Here is a 20,783-nt window from a genome sequence, read left to right on the forward strand (position 1 = left end):
ATCACCATGACATCTGTCCCCTGTCTGTATCACCATTACATCTGTAACACCATGGTATCTGTCCCCTCTCTGTATCACCATGGCATCTGTAACACCATGGCATCTGTCCCCTGTTTGTATCACCATGACATCTGTCCCCTGTATGTATCACCATGGCATCTGTCCCCTGTCTGTATCACCATGACATATGTAACACCATGGCATCTGTCCCCTGTCTGTATCACCATGACATCTGTCCCCTGTCTGTATCACCATGGCATCTGTCCCCTGTCTGTATCACCATGACATCTGTAACACCATGGCATCTGTCCCCTGTCTGTATCACCATGGCATCTGTCCCCTGTCTGTATCACCATGACATCTGTATCACCATGACATCTGTCCCCTGTCTGTATCACCATGACATCTGTCCCCTGTCTGTATCACCAAGACATCTGTCCCCTGTCTGTATCACCATGGCATCTGTCCCCTGTCTGTATCACCATGACATCTGTCCCCTGTCTGTATCACCATGGCATCTGTCCCCTTTCTGTATCACCATGACATCTGTCCCCTGTCTGTATCACCATGGCATCTGTCCCCTTTCTGTATCACCATGACATCTGTCCCCTGTCTGTATCACCATGGCATCTGTCCCCTGTCTGTATCACCATGACATCTGTCCCCTGTCTGTATCACCATGGCATCGGTCCCCTGTCTGTATCACCATGACATTTGTCCCCTGTCTGTATCACCATGGCATCTGTCCCCTGTCTGTATCACCATGGCATCTGTCCCCTGTCTGTATCACCATGACATCTGTCCCCTGTCTGTATCACCATGACATCTGTCCCCTGTCTGTATCACCAAGGCATATGTCCCCTGCCTGTATCACCATGACATCTGTCCCCTGTCTGTATCACCATGACATCTGTCCCCTTTCTGTATCACCATGGCATCTGTCCCCTGTCTGTATCACCATGATATCTGTCCCCTGTCTGTATCACCATGACATCTGTCCCCTTTCTGTATCACCATGACATCTGTCCCCTGTCTGTATCACCATGACATCTGTCCCCTGTCTGTAACACCATGGCATCTGTCCCCTGTCTGTATCACCATGACATCTGTCCCCTCTCTGTATCACCATGACATCTGTAACAAAATGGCATCTGTCCCCTTTCTGTATCACCATGACATCTGTCCCCTGTCTGTATCACCATGACATCTGTCCCCTTTCTGTATCACCATGACATCTGTCCCCTGTCTGTATCACCATGACATCTGTCCCCTGTCTGTATCACCATGACATCTGTAACACCATGTCATCTGTCCCCTGTCTGTATCACCATGGCATCTGTCCCCTGTCTGTATCACCATGACATCTGTCCCATGTCTGTATCACCATGGCATCTGTCCCCTGTCTGTATCACCATGACATCTGCCCCCTGCCTGTATCACCATGACATCTGTCCCCTGTCTGTATCACCATGGCATCTGTCCCCTGTCTGTATCACCATGACATCTGTCCCCTGTCTGAATCACCATGACATCTGTCCCCTTTCTGTATCACCATGACATCTGTCCCCTGTCTGTATCACCATGACATCTGTCCCCTGTATGTATCACCATGGCATCTGTCCCCTGTCTGTATCACCATGACATTTGTCCCCTTTCTGTATCACCATGACATCTGTCCCCTTTCTGTATCACCATGACATATGTCCCCTGTCTGTATCACCATGACATCTGTCCCCTGTCTGTATCACCATGACATCTGTATCACCATGGCATCTGTCCCCTTTCTGTATCACCATGACATCTGTCCCCTGTCTGTATCACCATGACATCTGTCCCCTGTCTGTATCACCATGACATCTGTCCCCTGTCTGTATCACCATGACATCTGTCCCCTGTCTGTATCACCATTACATCTGTAACAAAATGGCATCTGTCCCCTTTCTGTATCACCATGACATCTGTCCCCTGTCTGTATCACCATGACATCTGTCCCCTTTCTGTATCACCATGACATCTGTCCCCTGTCTGTATCACCATGACATCTGTCCCCTGTCTGTATCACCATGACATCTGTCCCCTGTCTGTATCACCATGGCATCTGTCCCCTGTCTGTATCACCATGGCATATGTCCCCTGTCTGTATCACCATGACATCTGTCCCCTGTCTGTATCACCATGGCATCTGTCCCCTGTCTGTATCACCATGACATCTGTCCCCTGTCTGTATCACCATGACATCTGTCCCCTGTCTGTATCACTATGGCATCTGTCCCCTGTCTGTAACACCATGGCATCTGTCCCCTGTCTGTATCACCATGACATCTGTCCCCTGTCTGTATCACCATGACATCTGTATCACCATGACATCTGTATCACCATGACATCTGTCCCCTGTCTGTATCACCATGACATCTGTCCCCTGTCTGTATCACCATGGCATCTGTCCCCTGTCTGTATCACCATGACATCTGTCCCCTGTCTGTATCACCATGACATCTGTCCCCTGTCTGTATCACCACGACATCTGTCCCCTGTCTGTATCACCACGACATCTGTCCCCTTTCTGTATCACCATGGCATCTGTCCCCTGTCTGTATCACCATGACATCTGTCCCCTGTCTGTATGACCATGGCATCTGTCCCTGTCTGTATCACCATGGCATCTGTAACACCATGGCATCTGTCCCCTGTCTGTATCACCATGGCATCTGTAACACCATGGCATCTGTCCCCTGTTTGTATCACCATGACATCTGTCCCTGTATGTATCACCATGGCATCTGTCCCCTGTCTGTATCACCATGACATCTGTAACACAATGGCATCTGTCCCCTGTCTGTATCACCATGACATCTGTCCCCTGTCTGTATCACCATGACATCTGTAACACCATGGCATCTGTCCCCTGTCTGTATCACCATGGCATCTGTCCCCTGTCTGTATCACCATGACATCTGTATCACAATGACATCTGTCCCCTGTCTGTATCACCAAGACATCTGTCCCCTGTCTGTATCACCATGACATCTGTCCCCTGTCTGTATCACCATGACATCTGTATCACCATGGCATCTGTTCCCTGTCTGTATCACCACGACATCTGTCCCCTTTCTGTATCACCATGGCATCTGTCCCCTGTCTGTATCACCATGACATCTGTCCCCTGTCTGTATCACCATGACATCTGTCCCCTGTCTGTATCACCATTACATCTGTAACACCATGGCATCTGTCCCCTCTGTATCACCATGGCATCTGTAACACCATGGCATCTGTCCCCTGTTTGTATCACCATGACATCTGTCCCCTGTATGTATCACCATGGCATCTGTCCCCTGTCTGTATCACCATGACATATGTAACACCATGGCATCTGTCCCCTGTCTGTATCACCATGACATCTGTCCCCTGTCTGTATCACCATGGCATCTGTCCCCTGTCTGTATCACCATGACATCTGTAACACCATGGCATCTGTCCCCTGTCTGTATCACCATGGCATCTGTCCCCTGTCTGTATCACCATGACATCTGTATCACCATGACATCTGTCCCCTGTCTGTATCACCATGACATCTGTCCCCTGTCTGTATCACCAAGACATCTGTCCCCTGTCTGTATCACCATGGCATCTGTCCCCTGTCTGTATCACCATGACATCTGTCCCCTGTCTGTATCACCATGGCATCTGTCCCCTTTCTGTATCACCATGACATCTGTCCCCTGTCTGTATCACCATGGCATCTGTCCCCTTTCTGTATCACCATGACATCTGTCCCCTGTCTGTATCACCATGGCATCTGTCCCCTGTCTGTATCACCATGACATCTGTCCCCTGTCTGTATCACCATGGCATCGGTCCCCTGTCTGTATCACCATGACATTTGTCCCCTGTCTGTATCACCATGGCATCTGTCCCCTGTCTGTATCACCATGGCATCTGTCCCCTGTCTGTATCACCATGACATCTGTCCCCTGTCTGTATCACCATGACATCTGTCCCCTGTCTGTATCACCAAGGCATATGTCCCCTGCCTGTATCACCATGACATCTGTCCCCTGTCTGTATCACCATGACATCTGTCCCCTTTCTGTATCACCATGGCATCTGTCCCCTGTCTGTATCACCATGATATCTGTCCCCTGTCTGTATCACCATGACATCTGTCCCCTTTCTGTATCACCATGACATCTGTCCCCTGTCTGTATCACCATGACATCTGTCCCCTGTCTGTAACACCATGGCATCTGTCCCCTGTCTGTATCACCATGACATCTGTCCCCTGTCTGTATCACCATGACATCTGTCCCTTGTCTGTATCACCATGGCATCAGGTGAGTGAGTGAGTGAGTGAGTGAATGAGAGAGGATCGTGTGTGTGTGTGTGTGTGTGTGTGTGTGTGTGTGTGTGTGTGTGTGTGTGTGTGTGTGTGTGTGTGTGTGTGTGTGTGTGTGTGTGTGTGTGTGTGTGTGTGTGTGTGTGTGTGTGTGTGTGTGTGTGTGTGTGTGTGTGTGTGTGTGTGTGAGAGTGATAGAGTGCTTGTAATAATACCAGTGTGCTACAGTACGAATCATCACTCTGCACCCCCAGGCTCAGCCCACACACTCTGCTGATGCAGTTTCATTCTCTCATTCATAGATACAGATCTAGAATCCACAGCTATAGCTTGAATTGTATAACAACATTATACATACAAAAATAAAAGAATGAGACTCTCTCTCTCTAACACACACACACACAACCCCCCACTGATAGTGCAGAGATCAAGTGTCTCTTGAGTTCTCTTCATTATTCAGACCCAATTAAGCCATCCAATCTCAACCTTCAACCATTGTCCCTGTGTGTGTGTGTGTGTGTGTGTGTGTGTGTGTGTGTGTGTGTGTGTGTGTGTGTGTGTGTGTGTGTGTGTGTGTGTGTGTGTGTGTGTGTGTGTGTGTGTGTGTGTGTGTGTGTGTGTGTGTGTGTGTGTGTGTGTGTGTGTGTGTGTGTGTGTGTGTCATGGTCACCCATCCACAACAACAAGCATAGCAGGGAACAACAACAGAAAAAAACTACGTTGGTCAAAAAAAGACAGTAAACTCACCAATAATTATGCTAAAAATGAGTTTAAAAAGTATTCCCAATAATAAAAAACATAGGTGATCGTGTCTCAATGTAATCAAGCTATGAAATGATTGTTTTTGAAAATAACAAATCTCTTATTGGGCTTAGTTTGGGTCAATTAGTTTGGGCTTAGTTTGGGTCAATTAGTTTGCGTCAATTAGTCTGGGCTTAGTTTGGGTCAATTCGTTTGGGCTTAGTTTGGGTCAATTAGTTTGGGCTTAGTTTGGGTCAATTAGTTTGGGCTTAGTTTGGGTCAATTAGTTTGGGCTTAGTTTGGGTCAATTAGTTTGGGCTTAGTTTGGGTCATTTAGTTTGGGCTTAGTTTGGGTAATTTAGTTTGGGCTTAGTTTGGGTCAATTAGTTTGGGCCAATTAGTATGGGCTTAGTTTGGGTCAATTAGTTTGGGCTTAGTTTGGGTCAATTAGTTTGGGTCAATCAGTTTGGGCTTAGTTTGGGTCATTTAGTTTGGGCTTAGTTTGGGTCAATTAGTTTGGTCCATTTAGTTTGGGCTTAGTTTGGGTCATTTAGTTTGGGCTTAGTTTGGGTCATTTAGTTTGGGCTTAGTTTGGGTCATTTAGTTTGGGCTTAGTTTGGGTCATTTAGTTTGGGCTTAGTTTGGGTCATTTAGTTTGGGCTTAGTTTGGGTCATTTAGTTTGGGCTTAGTTTGGGTCATTTAGTTTGGGCTTAGTTTGGGTCATTTAGTTTGGGTCAATTAGTTTGGGCTTAGTTTGCGTCAATTAGTCTGGGCTTAGTTTGGGTCAATTCGTTTGGGCTTAGTTTGGGTCAATTAGTTTGGGCTTAGTTTGGGTCAATTAGTTTGGGCTTAGTTTGGGTCAATTAGTTTGGGCTTAGTTTGGGTCAATTAGTTTGGGCCAATTAGTATGGGCTTAGTTTGGGTCAATTAGTTTGGGCTTAGTTTGGGTCAATTCGTTTGGGCTTAGTTTGGGTCAATTAGTTTGGGCTTAGTTTGGGTCAATTAGTTTGGGCTTAGTTTGGGTCAATTAGTTTGGGCTTAGTTTGGGTCAATTAGTGTGGGCTTAGTTTGGGTCAATTAGTTTGGGCTTAGTTTGGGTCAATTAGTTTGGGCTTAGTTTGGGTCAATTAGTGTGGGCTTAGTTTGGGTCAATTAGTTTGGGCCAATTAGTATGGGCTTAGTTTGGGTCAATTAGTTTGGGCTTAGTTTGGGTCAATTAGTTTGGGCTTAGTTTGGGTCAATTAGTTTGGGCTTAGTTTGGGTCAATTAGTGTGGGCTTAGTTTGGGTCAATTAGTTTGGGCCAATTAGTATGGGCTTAGTTTGGGTCAATTAGTTTGGGCTTAGTTTGGGTCAATTAGTTTGGGTCAATCAGTTTGGGCTTAGTTTGGGTCATTTAGTTTGGGCTTAGTTTGGTCCATTTAGTTTGGGCTTAGTTTGGGCTTAGTTTGGGTCATTTAGTTTGGGCTTAGTTTGGGTCATTTAGTTTGGGCTTAGTTTGGGTCATTTAGTTTGGGTCAATTAGTTTGGGTCAATTAGTTTGGGCTTAGTTTGGGTCAATTAGTTTGGGCTTAGTTTGGGTCATTTAGTTTGGGTCAATTAGTTTGGGTCAATTAGTTTGGGCTTAGTTTGGGTCAATTAGTTTGGGCTTAGTTTGGGTCAATTAGTTTGGGCTTAGTTTGGGTCAATTAGTTTGGGCTTAGTTTGGGTCATTTAGTTTGGGCTTAGTTTGGGTCAATTAGTTTGGGCTTAGTTTGGGTCAATTAGTTTGGGCTTAGTTTGGGTCAATTAGTTTGGGCTTAGTTTGGGTCATTTAGTTTGGGCTTAGTTTGGGCTTAGTTTGGGTAATTTAGTTTGGGCTTAGTTTGGGTCAATTAGTTTGGGCCAATTAGTATGGGATTCATTTGTGTCCATTAGTTTGGGCTTAGTTTGGGTCAATTAGTTTGGGCCAATTAGTATGGGATTCATTTGTGTCCATTAGTTTGGGCTTAGTTTGGGTCAATCAGTTTGGGCTTAGTTTGGGTCAATTAGTTTGGGCTTAGTTTGGGTCATTTAGTTTGGGTCAATTAGTTTGGTCCATTTAGTTTGGGCTTAGTTTGGGTCATTTAGTTTGGGCTTAGTTTGTGTCATTTAGTTTGGGCTTAGTTTGGGTCATTTCCCGGGACCACCCATACGTAGAATGTAGAATGTATGCACACATGACTGTAAGTCGCTTTGGATAAAAGCGTCTGCTAAATGGCATATATATTAGTTTGGGCTTAGTTTGGGTCATTGTACAAATGATTATAATTATGTTCCGGCCCCCTGATCAAAAATCTGCCCGTGGCTGAATTGAGTTTGTTAACCCTGATGTACAGGTTGCCCTCTACCATCTACAGCACTAAGCTAATAATATATAACCTGGCCTTCGAGTGTCCGTGAGTGTGTTTCTGCTGCCAGTGTGGTCTCAAGGAAGAGAAATAGATTCAAACAAACATGGGAACGTCGGAATTGAGGTTAAGTATCTTCTACCTCCCACACTAAAGGTCAGGTTCCTTTAGTGTGTATTAGTCAGGGCATTAAATTACATCACTATCTGATTATAGGTGATTTAAAGCTGTGCCAGTCCAGCCGTTCTGGGCACATTGCCCCTGGCTACCAAACTCACCTCTAACTAGGCAGCAGAACTACCTCTCTGATGTTGTTGATACGTTTTATAAGGACAAACCTGCATCTGACATGGAACCCTATTCCTTAGTAAACAGTCTTAGAAAAAGATTTGCTATCTAGAACCTAAAGCAGTTCTTCAGCTTTCCCCATAGGAGAACCCTTCAAAGAACCATTTTTGGTTCCAGGTGGAACCCTTTTGTTTCCAGGTAGAACCCGTTTGGGTTCCATGTAAAACCATTTCCACAGATGATTCTAAATGGAACCCGTTTGTAATGCATGTCACTATTTGTAGCTGTGTAGTCTGTTTGTTTGTGTTGTTGATGTTGGCTAGATTAATGTTCCGGTCGGTAGCGAGCTTGCACTCACTCAATCACGTGGCTGCTAGCACTGTCATGAAAAGGGGCATGAGGGAAGCCCTACAAAATTATGTTTTTATAAGTAGTTAGAAAGCTCGGGAGCAGGCAATGTTGAAAAGTCATCTTTATACATGTTGCACTTTTCTTGAATGTAGATTTGTAGTTGACTAAAACAAGCCGGCAACAAGAAAATTGTGTTTGAAAAAGGTCAAGTTTTTGCTGTGAGCCAATGGGGTAACCTAGGTAACCATAGGATGTTTTCCCCACAGGCGGACGGGGATGCGACATTCTAATACCGACTGGGACTATGAGGCAGCCGAAGAACCCTTTTGGAACCCTTTTTTATAAGTGTATAGTAAACTACTTTGGACCAGGGCCCTGTTCCAAAGTAATGCACTCACTATGGAAAATGGTGCCATTTGGGATGCATCCTAAATTGTTGTTGTGAGTCGCTCTAAAACACAACAACCAACCAAGGTCTGCTTGCGTCAACAGCTGAAGAAAACAAGGACAACTTGGATCTCAATATCAAGGCAAACTGAAGGTCCCAGAGACTTCAGCTCTCAGCAGATGAGTCCTGTTCCAGTAATTGATGCAGATATCCTCTTGGGGTGACCAAAACAACTGCTGCCTGCCTGCCTGCCTGCAGCCACAGAGTTAGGTAGAGTCCCAAATGGCATCCTATTCCTTATATAATGTGTTACCTATGGGCCCTGATCAAAAGTAGTGTATATAGGGAATCGGGTGTCATTTGGGACAGGCCCACTGAGTTAGTTGGCGCTAGCAGGGTGGATGGGTGGATAGAGCCAGACTGGCAACTCGGCCCACAGGGCTGGACAGGGAGGGAGCTGTCTGGGCAGCTTAGCCTAATGAGTGTCAGCTGAGAAGGGCTGTGACTTAGGGTGGTGGTGGTGGTGGGCCAGACTGGTCACACTACACACACCACTCCTACACCCAGGGAAGACAGTACCCATCTCTTCAGACCAAGCAGAGCACTACTAGAGCTGTGAGTAAACCAGAACCTTGGAACCAAGAGCCCAGCGGAACTATAGACCTGTGGCTACTGAATGATGGTGCTACTAGTCTAGTGATGTGATGGCCCTCCTTCTCCCTGCAGTAGGGTCTCTCCGTCCACTATTCTAGAGGTGAGCTTTAAGACTCAGCTTTGTGAAATAAGGCCTGGAACACAGCCTAGAAGGCACACGCACGAGCCGTCACACACATCAAGTTACATCAGAGAGGGGGAGTACAAGCCTTTGGCTACTGCTCACACACACACACACACACACACACAAAGCAGGAGTTTGGATTATGGCTGGCTGCAGTAGCACTGGGACGGACGGACGGACAAACAGACCAGGTTATGTAAAACTGCTGCTGCTGACCACTGACATTACCTCATAACCTGCTGACATTACCTCATAACCTGCTGACATTACCTCATAACCTGCTGACATTACCTCATAACCTGCTGACATTACCTCATAACCTGCTGACATTACCTCATAACCTGCTGACATACACTACTTAACCTGCTGACATTACCTCATAACCTGCTGACGTTACCTCATAACCTGCTGACGTTACCTCATAACCTGCTGACATTACCTCATAACCTGCTGACATGACCTCATAACCTGCTGACATGACCTCATAACCTGCTGACATTACCTCATAACCTGCTGACATTACCTCATAACCTGCTGACATTACCTCATAACCTGCTGTCATTACCTCATAACCTGCTGACATTACCTCATAACCTGCTGACATTACCTCATAACCTGCTGACATACACTACTTAACCTGCTGACATTACCTCATAACCTGCTGACATTACCTCATAACCTGCTGACATTACCTCATAACCTGCTGACATTACTCATAACCTGCTGACATTACCTCATAACCTGCTGACATTACCTCATAACCTGCTGACATTACCTCATAACCTGCTGACATTACCTCATAACCTGCTGACATTACCTCATAACCTGCTGACATACACTACGTAACCTGCTGACATACACTACTTAACCTGCTGACATTACCTCATAACCTGCTGACATTACCTCATAACCTGCTGACATTACCTCATAACCTGCTGACATTACCTCATAACCTGCTGACATTACCTCATAACCTGCTGACATACACTACTTAACCTGCTGACATTACCTCATAACCTGCTGACATTACCTCATAACCTGCTGACATGACCTCATAACCTGCTGACATTACCTCATAACCTGCTGACATTACCTCATAACCTGCTGACATTACCTCATAACCTGCTGACATACACTACTTAACCTGCTGACATTACCTCATAACCTGCTGACATTACCTCATAACCTGCTGACATTACCTCATAACCTGCTGACATACACTACTTAACCTGCTGACATTACCTCATAACCTGCTGACATTACCTCATAACCTGCTGACATTACCTCATAACCTGCTGACATTACCTCATAACCTGCTGACATACACTACTTAACCTGCTGACATTACCTCATAACCTGCTGACATTACCTCATAACCTGCTGACATTACCTCATAACCTGCTGACATACACTACTTAACCTGCTGACATTACCTCATAACCTGCTGACATTACCTCATAACCTGCTGACATGACCTCATAACCTGCTGACATGACCTCATAACCTGCTGACATGACCTCATAACCTGCTGACATGACCTCATAACCTGCTGACATGACCTCATAACCTGCTGACATGACCTCATAACCTGCTGACATGACCTCATAACCTGCTGACATGACCTCATAACCTGCTGACATGACCTCATAACCTGCTGACATGACCTCATAACCTGCTGACATGACCTCATAACCTGCTGACATTACCTCATAACCTGCTGACATTACCTCATAACCTGCTGACATTACTTCAACTTAAAACCCACAACCCCAGCTACATCTCAAATGGCACCCTATTCGCTATTTAGTGCACTACATATGACCAGGGCCAATAAGGAATAAACGGTCATTTGGGACGAACCCCTGGTCAAAAGTAATGCACTATATAGGAAATAGGCATTTGGCACACACCAAAAACTTGCGTGCGCTAGATAGCTAGCTAGTTAGCATTTATGTTAATGTCCCCGATCTAACACTAGAGATTAGGCATTAAATAACCTGACACCAGACCGGCTTTTTCCCTCAACTCAATACTGGCGTATGTCTGTTTTCAATAAACAATGGACTACACAAAGGTTTTCATTTTTTAAAACGAACTCCCTTTCCAGGCAACTCAGTGCTGAAGTGGTACTGAACGTTTTTCTCTCAGGAACAGCAGGCGAAAGGGTGATCAATATTGAAATAGAAAGACGTCTTCAATGTTAATGAAACAGAAGTCGTTCTGTGGTCCATTGAAGCTCTCTCAGGGGCCTACTTTGTGTGTGTGACTGGCTACTTGTTAATGCACAGCCCTTCTATATTGATTATTTACACACTGACTGATTCATTGACTCAAGTATATATCAGCCAAACACATTGCACAGTTAAAGACAACTATTCACTCGTTATTGTCTTGATAGGTCAACTTGTATATTTCTAATGGGTTGAGTTATACAAACTACTACCACATATGTGACTTTCCCATGGTAAATGTCAAATGTGCATGCTTTCAATGGTAGCGTTTTTTAGAGCTGGTGTTACAGCCAAACTGTTTCTTATGGAGAATGATTTGCATAGAAAGGCTTGTCTACACAATTCCTTTCCATATCATTTGCATGGCATTTGAAAGAGCTGGAACTGGCATTCAACAGTGGACTTACATTGCAACCACATTGCACACATCCTTTGCATATCATCCTTATTTGACTGCGTAAACCAAATAACAGACATTACAGTAATATATCCAAAGCAGGTGCCTGGTGAACTGGTTCACTAAGTACACAGTCCTTAGGGGAAGAACACACACACATAGGTATGCTCAGGTACGCACAGGTAGGCCCGCATGCACACACAATTGTCAGGACATTGTGGTCCTGATAAGGTAGGAAAACATATTCACACACACAATTTATATGATCCAGACGTATCCAACTTTCTGCTTCAGTCAGTTACATTTCTCTTCAAGTATCAAAGGAAGAACAAATACTTGATGTATTGTCATGGCCAGTAGAGAGATGTCCACACAGACCAGGGGCAGACAGGCTCAGATCGCAGATAACAGATGTCTATCCGTCAGTAGAGAGGAAACCAGCAGGAAGACTATAATATCTGGGGTCTTCAAGAGTTCTCCTGCCAGTGATAGGAACTCACAAGAAGAAAGCCTGACTGACCATCAACCATCACTCCCCCGAGAGGAGACAGAGATGGAGAGACATGTGACAGGGAGAGGGAGGGAGAAGGCCCTTGAGAGACTCTATTCTCATCCTGAATGCATCAGGTCTTTGATACCTGAACCTAGGGACACGACCACAACCAGCAGGGAAGGAAAGAAATCCATATAGCTTCAATATCATGTATATCTGAGTACACTGGAGAGCATCTACAGGGTTCCAAAAAGGTTATTATGTCCCCATAGGAGAATCCTTTTTGGTTCCGTGTAGAACCCTCAGTAGAAAGGGTTCTACATGGAACCCAAAAGTATTATGTAAATGGTTCTCCTTTGGGGACAGGTTCTAGATAGCATGTTTTTTTTCTAAGAGTGTATGTTCCACTCAATACCTGTTTAGTATTGGACTGAAGTCTCTGAAGGTTTTACCTTCACCCTGATGCCTTGTTGTCATATACAGTACAGAGTTTCCCCTGGGATTTCTTTCAGCAGGGGTCGCAGAGTAAAATAAAAAGTTTTATCAGTGGCGGTGTGCGGCTGCAAAATGCATATAGGGGAAACACTGCAGTACAGGCCTCTAAAATGGACAGCGGCCGCTTCAGCATCTAAAGAGCCCCTCAGTATTAGTGAGCAGTGCTCTATTGCTCTCTCAATATAAGCTTTGGAGCTGAATACAAAGGACACTCTACTCCCAGTAACTGTGCTGCACAGAAGCACACTCATTACTAGCCTAGATGCCAGTCTGTTTTGGATCTCTTAGAAACTCCTTGTCATGCCTCAATTCGATGAGGAGTTGGCAAGAGAGTACAAACAGACTGGTATCCAGGCTTACTCATTAGACGTCTGCTCATAACTACTATAATGTAAAGGCTAGGGAAAAAATACAATTCATCATCATAAGTCATAATATTCATCCTCTCTGTTGTCAAGGGGAATTCATCTGAACAATGTTTTCTACAAGTTATTGTGTGCAATCCTATTGTAACATAATGATAATAACATACATGGATTAAAAGGTGTCTTTGAGATTAGACTGATCCATAGTGAATACTGCCATCGAGAATAAGAACATGTACATCAAACACAATGGTCCTACATGTACAGTAGGGTAGGTAATTGTTGAATTACCATGATAATTAACCAATACAATCTTATGACTCAGCATCTTGTGTGTGTGTGTGAGTTCTGAGAGAGTGTGAGAAATACAGGCAGACAGACGGGACAAAAGAAATACAGACAGAGAGAGGAAGGGGGCAGTGGGGCACTAATTTCACCTCGAGAACTAGGCCTTCTATTGCTTCCACTGGCCTTCCATTAGGTTGCACTGTGTTCGCACTGTCAACAATTATAGATCATCTATAGCAGAGATGGGCAACTGGCGGCTGCATTTGGCCCGTGTTCCCCCTTCTGAAGGCCCTCTGATCTTTGTTTTCTTCTTTTTATGTCACCTAATATTTTTGGGATTGCTAAATTAGTTTAAATTTGTCTAAACGTGTTATCATGGGTGAATTACCGGTGTGTGGGACCCAATTGATTTTGTTAGTCAGTCTCACTCAGATATCATATTAAAAACTGCAAACATTCTCTCCACCCTATGGCAAAATGTGTGAAAATTTGTTATAAAATTGCAAATATCTTCTCTCCGTCCCATGGCAAAATGTGTAGAATTGCATCAAACTTGCTTTAAAACTGCAACATTTGTTCTACACCCCATGGCACAATTTGTAGAATTGCAAGAAATTAACTCTAAAATGTAAAACATTCTGTCTCTGCTGGGTGGTTCTAATGATGTGGGTATGCAAACCCGTGAGCAACTGCGGCCCCTCATGTTCAGATTTTTTGTGGCTCCCACCCCCATTAATTAAAGTTGCCCATCCCTGATCTACAGCCTACCTGCCAAGCTCTCCTAATCTAAAACGATCCAACAACTGTAGCATAATCATAGATAATGAAGATGATTTCTGTCTAAATCAAACAAGAGGTCGATTTGTCTTAAATCATCACTGAGCAATTGCAACAAGTAAAACAATAGCATAGCTTATCATTAGAAACATCTGCGGTAAGCTTTTTTTTTAAACGGAACAGGGAGAGAAGGTTTTGGTAGCTTACACAATCGGTTGTGAGTAAACCGGGAATGCCGATGTTTCAGCACCATACGTGCTGGACCGAACCAAAGCAGCGCGTTAAATTCACGAGGACAACGACGGACCGTTCTCCTTGCGGCGCCGAATATGCGTTCAGTAATTAACATAAAAAGGTTATAACAGCATACGAATTATATCAATGATGCTTTTATTTCACGTGGGCAACCAAGATAAAATGATTGATTGGTTCAATAGGCTACGGCCGCCAACAAACTACCAATATACCATTCTAGGTGATCCATCATGGGCAAATCCCGTCTTCAAATGTAACATTTTTTAAATAAATAAAAAATGCAGAGGTAGGTCGCATTGGAAGTGTCCACAAAATATGTCCGGCACTCTTCGGCAGTCAGACACAGTCGCAATGAACAATGCGTCCTTACACTGAATCAATTCAATTGAGTACCTCAAATTATTTATATTAATTCATGCACTGATGCACACAATGAGACAACTTAATAAAACCAACATGGTGATATGAATGAACAAAATAGCAGATACAGGCAAAAACTCATGACCATTTTCCACTTACATTATGGTTTTGTCTATATATATATAAATATGTCATCATACCTGTTCGTTGCAGTGGCTTTGCAGTAGAACTCGTTCTCAGAGCACAGTGACTGGCAACGGAATCCTGGGCCCACTTCACCCCTCCCGCTACTCCGTGACTACCGTAAGTATTTCAAGAGGGGCGCAAACGAATTCAATACAGTCTATACCGGTCTATTATATACACTGCACCTGTTTGCCTAGTATAACTCATAGGCTGTAGCAAAATGTGTTACAGTGAACCATGGAGTAAAATCCTAACATAACATTTCCATTTCTAATAAAAGCAAATGACTATGACACTTGGTTAGGATGATATTATTAATGGAGTGCTATTTTGACATTCAAAACAGCACGCAACACCAGCCTATCACTTCTTTAGTTAGGCTACCATTTTGCACACAATGCATTGAGGGTAGGCAGACTTATGTGAAGTACAGTGAGCAGGATGACTGCTGGCTCCCTATTCCCTTTATAGTACACTTCTTGACCAGGACCCATACGCAAATGTTCCCTCAAAAAATGTGTTCCCTCTAATGGCCATTGGACTGGTATTTTATTAGGATCCCCATTCACGGTTGCTGAAGCAGCAGCTACTTTCTCTGGTGTCCACACAAAACATTGGAGCTGGCAGGCTTTTTTCATCATGCAGATCAACACCCTACCCTTGTTTCAGGTCAACCCTCATAAACAGCAACCAGTAACCTGGATTTTGTCCCAAATTGCACCCCATTTCCTATATAGTGCGCTACTTTTGGCCAGACCCCTATACTGCAAATAGGGTGCCACGTGGGATGTAGGCCTAGTCCACCAGGCTGGTTAGGTCATGTTGTTGATGTTTTTTCCTGGTCATACCCAGTTGGCCTATTGTGGAAACACTTTTAACCTTTTTACACCTTATAATAAACTGCAAAACAGATACTACTTCACAGTGAGTAAACAGACCTTTTCATTGGCCTTGCATTTTGCTGTTATGTGATGGGTGCATAGCCCGAGGGATGTGATGGGTGCATAGCCGAGGGATGTGATGGGTGCATAGCCGAGGGATGTGATGGGTGCATAGCCTGAGGGATGTGATGGGTGCATAGCCTGAGGGATGTGATGGGTGCATAGCCGAGGGAAGTGATGGGTGCATAGCCGAGGGATGTGATTGGTGCATAGCCGAGGGATGTGATGGGTGCATTGCCGAGGGATGTGATGGGTGCATAGCCTGAGGGATGTGATGGGTGCATAGCCGAGGGATGTGATGGGTGCATAGCCGAGGGAACTGATGGATGCATAGCCGAGGGATGTGATTGGTGCATAGCCGAGGGATGCGATTGGTGCATAGCCGTGGGATGTGATGGGTGCATAGCCGAGGGATGTGATGGGTGCATAGTCGAGGGAACTAGGGATGCTAAGGGTGCTGCAGCACCCCCTGAAAAATCAAAGAAGAGTGGCAAGATAAAAATATGCAAACACATTTGGTGTTCGCCAAAAGGCATGTGGGAAACTCCCCAAACATATGGAAGAAGGTACTCTGGTCAAATGACACTAAAATTGAGCTTTTGGCCATCAAGGGAAACGCTATGTCTGGCGGAACCCCAGCACCTCTCATCACCCCGAGAACGCAGTCCCCACAGTGAAGCATGGTGGTAGCAGCATCATGCTGTGGGGATGCAGGGACTGGGAAACTGGTCAGAATTGAAGGAATGATGGACTGCGCTAAATACAGAGAAATTCTTGAGGGAAAACTGATTGTCGTCCAGAGACTTGAGACTGGGACCGAGGTTCACCATCCAGCAGGACAATGACCCTAAACATACTGCTATAGCAACACTTGAGTGGTTTAAGGGGAAACATTTAAAATGTCTTGGAATGGCCTAATCAAAGCACAGACCTCAATCCAATTGAGAATCTGTGGTATGACTTAGAGATTGCTGTACACCAGTGGAACCCATCCAACTTGAAGCTGGAGCAGTTTTGTCTAGAAGAATGGGCAAAAATCCCAGTGGCTAGATGTGCCAAGCTTATAGAGGCATACCCCAAGAGACTTGAAGCTGTAATTGCTGCAAAAGGTGGATATACAAAGTAGTGTCTTTAGGGGGGGTGAATAGTTATGCACACTCAAGTTCTGGTTTTTTTGGTCTTATTTCTTGTTTGGTTCACAAAAAATGTTGCATCATCAAAGTGGTAGGCATGTTGTGTAAATCAAATGACAAACACCCCAACAATATATTTTAATTCCAGGTTGTAAGGTAACAAGATAGGAAAAATGCCAAAGGGGTGAATACTTTTGCAAGCAAATGTACATATACAGCCCTGATTGGCTGATAGGATGGTCAACAGCTCACCCCCTTAGCCAGATGAACAACCATTGGTCTATTATAATCAGATCACATTGGGACAAAAGTTCACCTGAACAGGCTGAAATTCCAGGCATTTTTTCAAACAGCTCTAAAACTAAACGGGCGTTTTCATCATTTTCACAAATGCAGTGTTATTTCAAACTTGTAAAAAATATATATATTATAATGCAAAAAATCACATTAAAAAAAAAACCTTCATTGCTCCTTTAAGCACACTTCACAATTGGTATAAGGGCAATGGCTCCCCTAGTTTACAGGTCAGGGATAATGAAGGAGAGGAAAATGAAACTTAGATACAATCCCCTCCTCCACCCTTGTTCTCCAAGCCTGCCTCAGTTGGAGCTGATAACATTGAGCGCTACTTGCCTGCAATTAGCCTTCCAAATGGCACCCTATTCTCTACATAGTGTACTACTTTTGACCTGAGCCACATGGGCCCTGAGTAAAAGTAGAGCTCTAGAGAATAGGTTGACATTTGGGACACACCTCCTGCTGATGCTACTGAAGGTTAAAATGGTAAATTCACAAACTACTTTTAAGGCCTCTAATTAACAAGTTTGTGTCCCACTATATTCTTATAAAACACAACAGCGCCACACTTTGTTGAGCACGGGTAAAACAGTCATTACAGAGTAACTGTTTTGACTGCTCAATACAGTAGTACAGAGACACCTTAATGAACCTCTGCCAGCACAGAAGTTCACCTGTAGAATCATGGGGACATGAACAGAAACTGGCATCCGATGTTCTGTGGTCGGTTGCGATAAGACAACAACCCCCCCCCCGCTGCTTTTAACTGTTTGTCGGCAGTCTGTTTTGTCCATAATAATGTGACAACAATAGTCAGACAACAGTGGCCTGAATGATTTTAAAGTCATCAACAGAGATGACACCGCTGTCAAACTCAGACAAGCAGTACACCAACTAAAAGCCTTATATTTTTTTCATACAATTTTTATACAGACCAATCTGCTTACCAAGAAATGAACTGGTGAGAAAAAAAATATGTTTGTAGTTGGAAACGGATGATTTTTATGGAACATCTACAGAGGCCCATTATGAACCATCACTCCTGTGTTCCAATGGCAAGTTACTAATCCAAGTTTATCATTTTAAAAGGCTAATTGGCCATTAGAAAACCCTTTTGCAATAATGTTAGCACAGCTGAAAACTATTGTTCTGATTAAAGCAATAAAACTGGCCTTCTTTAGACTAGTTGAGTATCTGGAGCATCAGCATTTGTTGGTTCGATTACAGGCTCAAAATGGCCAGAAACAAATCATTTGTCTGAAACTTGTCAGTCTGTTCTTGTTCTGAGAAATGAAGGCTATTCCCCCATGCAAGAAATTGCCAAGAAACTGAAGATCTCGTACAACTCTGTAATACTCCCTTAACAGAACAGCGCAAACTGGCCCTAACCAGATTAGAAAGAGTAGGAGACCCCAGTGCACAACTGAGCAAGAGGACAAGTACATTAGTGTCTAGTTTGAGAAACAGATGCCTCACAAGTCCTCAACTGGCAGCTTCATTAAATAGTACCCGCAAAACACCAGTCTCAACGTCAACAGTGAAGTGGTGACTCCGGGATGCTGGCCTTCTAGCCAAGAATAGACAATAGATTGAAGAGTTTCAGAAGAAAGTTAATTGTTTCTGGTCATTTTAAGCCTGTAATCGGACCCACAAATGCTGATGATCCAGATACTCAACTAGTTTAAAGAAGGCCAATTTTATTGCTTCTTTAATCAGAAAAAAGTTTTCAGCTGTGCTAACATAATTGAAAAAGGGTTTTCTAATGATCAATTAGCCTTTTAAAATGATAAACTTGGATTAGCTAACAAAGTGCCATTGGAACAAAGGAGTGATAGGCCCATTATGAGCAACTATGTAGATATGTAGAAACTATGCCGTTTCCAGCTACAATAGTAATTTACAACATTAACAATGTCTACACTGTATTTCTGATCAACTTGATGTTATTTTAATGGTCAAAAAATGTGCTTTTCTTTCAAAAACAAGGACATTGTATATAAACCTATGTTAAATTGCATAATCAGACATGTAAAATAAATAACAGGCAACAACTATTTACATACTGTGGTACATTGTCAGCCAAGGTTACGATCAATTGTGCACTAGCACACAGATCTTCAATATTAATGCAGGTCAGGGTAACTTTAAAAATGTTAAATGTGTACATGTTGAATATCCAACACAATCCCATCCAAAACCTTAAAATACAGCAGAGGAACTGAAAGGAATCAAACAAATCACAATGTTTTAAATTAGATAAAAACTCCTACAAAACGTTTGAATCCAAATAAAATATCACTGTGTTTAGGAAATGTAGCAAGTGTACATTAAAATGAGGTACACATTATGTGCGACATCTACTCCAGTTCAGACCTCCTCTTGTATCTCTGTCCCTTTGTGTCTCCTAAACTCCTGAAGGGATCTGGAGAGGAGAAACAACACAGGTAGTTAAAACAGCGTGGAACACTCTTGCCATATATAACCATTAAGTTACCATTAACCAATGGATGAGTGGGTGCAGTTACATGTATTTGGTCTCATAAACTTCTTAAACGTATTGTTTTATAACAAATCCAGCCGAGCTATATATGTTTTATTTATTTACCCTTTATATTACTAGGCAAGTCAGTTAAGAACCAATTCTTATTTACAATGATGGCCTACTAATGGTTTACATTTTTTATTTTTATTATTGGTACTAGGGGGCAATATTTTCATTTTTTGGAGAAAAAAAAACATTCCCGTTTTAAACGGGATATTTTGTCAGGAAAAGATGCTAAAATATGCATATAATTGACAGCTTTCGATAGAAAACACTCTAACGTTTCCAAAACTGTAAAGATATTGTCTGTGAGTATAACAGAACTGATGTTGCAGGCGAAAGCCTGAGAAAAATCCAATCCAGAAGTGTCCCAGGTTTTGAAAGCGCTGCGTTCCAATGACTCCCTATTTGGCTGTGAATGTACCATCAACGAGCTTACGCTTTCTACGTATTCCCCAAGGTGTCTACAGCATTGTGACGTAGTTTTACGCATTTATGTTGAAGAATAGCTGTAGGCGGCCACATTGCGTAAGTGGTCACATGGTGGCTCCGAGAGAGATTCTCGGTAAAATACAGAGGTAGCCATTACTCCAATCGTTCCTAGTGAAAAACGAATTGTCCCGATGGATATATTATCGAATAGATATTAGAAAAACACCTTGAGGATGGGTTCTAAACAACGTTTGCCATGTTTCTGTCGATATTATGGAGCTAATTTGGAATATTTCGAGTTGTGTTGTGGTGACCGCAATTTCCGGGCGATTTCTCAGCCA

General features: G+C 43.6%; 1 protein-coding gene across 13 annotated transcripts in view; it reads right to left on the reverse strand.

Moving 5' to 3' along the window:
* Nucleotides 1-15,157, reverse strand: part of map2 (microtubule-associated protein 2) — a 176,595-nt gene extending 161,438 nt beyond the window's left edge. For 7 of the 13 annotated variants that reach the window (XM_046363311.1, XM_046363310.1, XM_046363313.1 and 4 more), the window contains exon 1: nucleotides 15,112-15,156. The gene's annotated coding sequence lies outside the window, so the exon portion shown is untranslated. Of the gene's footprint in view, nucleotides 1-15,111 lie in introns of all 13 variants that reach the window. The other 6 variants (XM_046363308.1, XM_046363307.1, XM_046363305.1 and 3 more) reach the window with 3 other exon arrangements.
* Nucleotides 15,158-20,783: the final 5,626 nt, after the last annotated feature.

This window comes from Oncorhynchus gorbuscha, linkage group LG09, assembly GCF_021184085.1.
Source record: "Oncorhynchus gorbuscha isolate QuinsamMale2020 ecotype Even-year linkage group LG09, OgorEven_v1.0, whole genome shotgun sequence".
In the NCBI taxonomy this organism is placed as follows: Eukaryota; Metazoa; Chordata; class Actinopteri; order Salmoniformes; family Salmonidae; genus Oncorhynchus; species Oncorhynchus gorbuscha.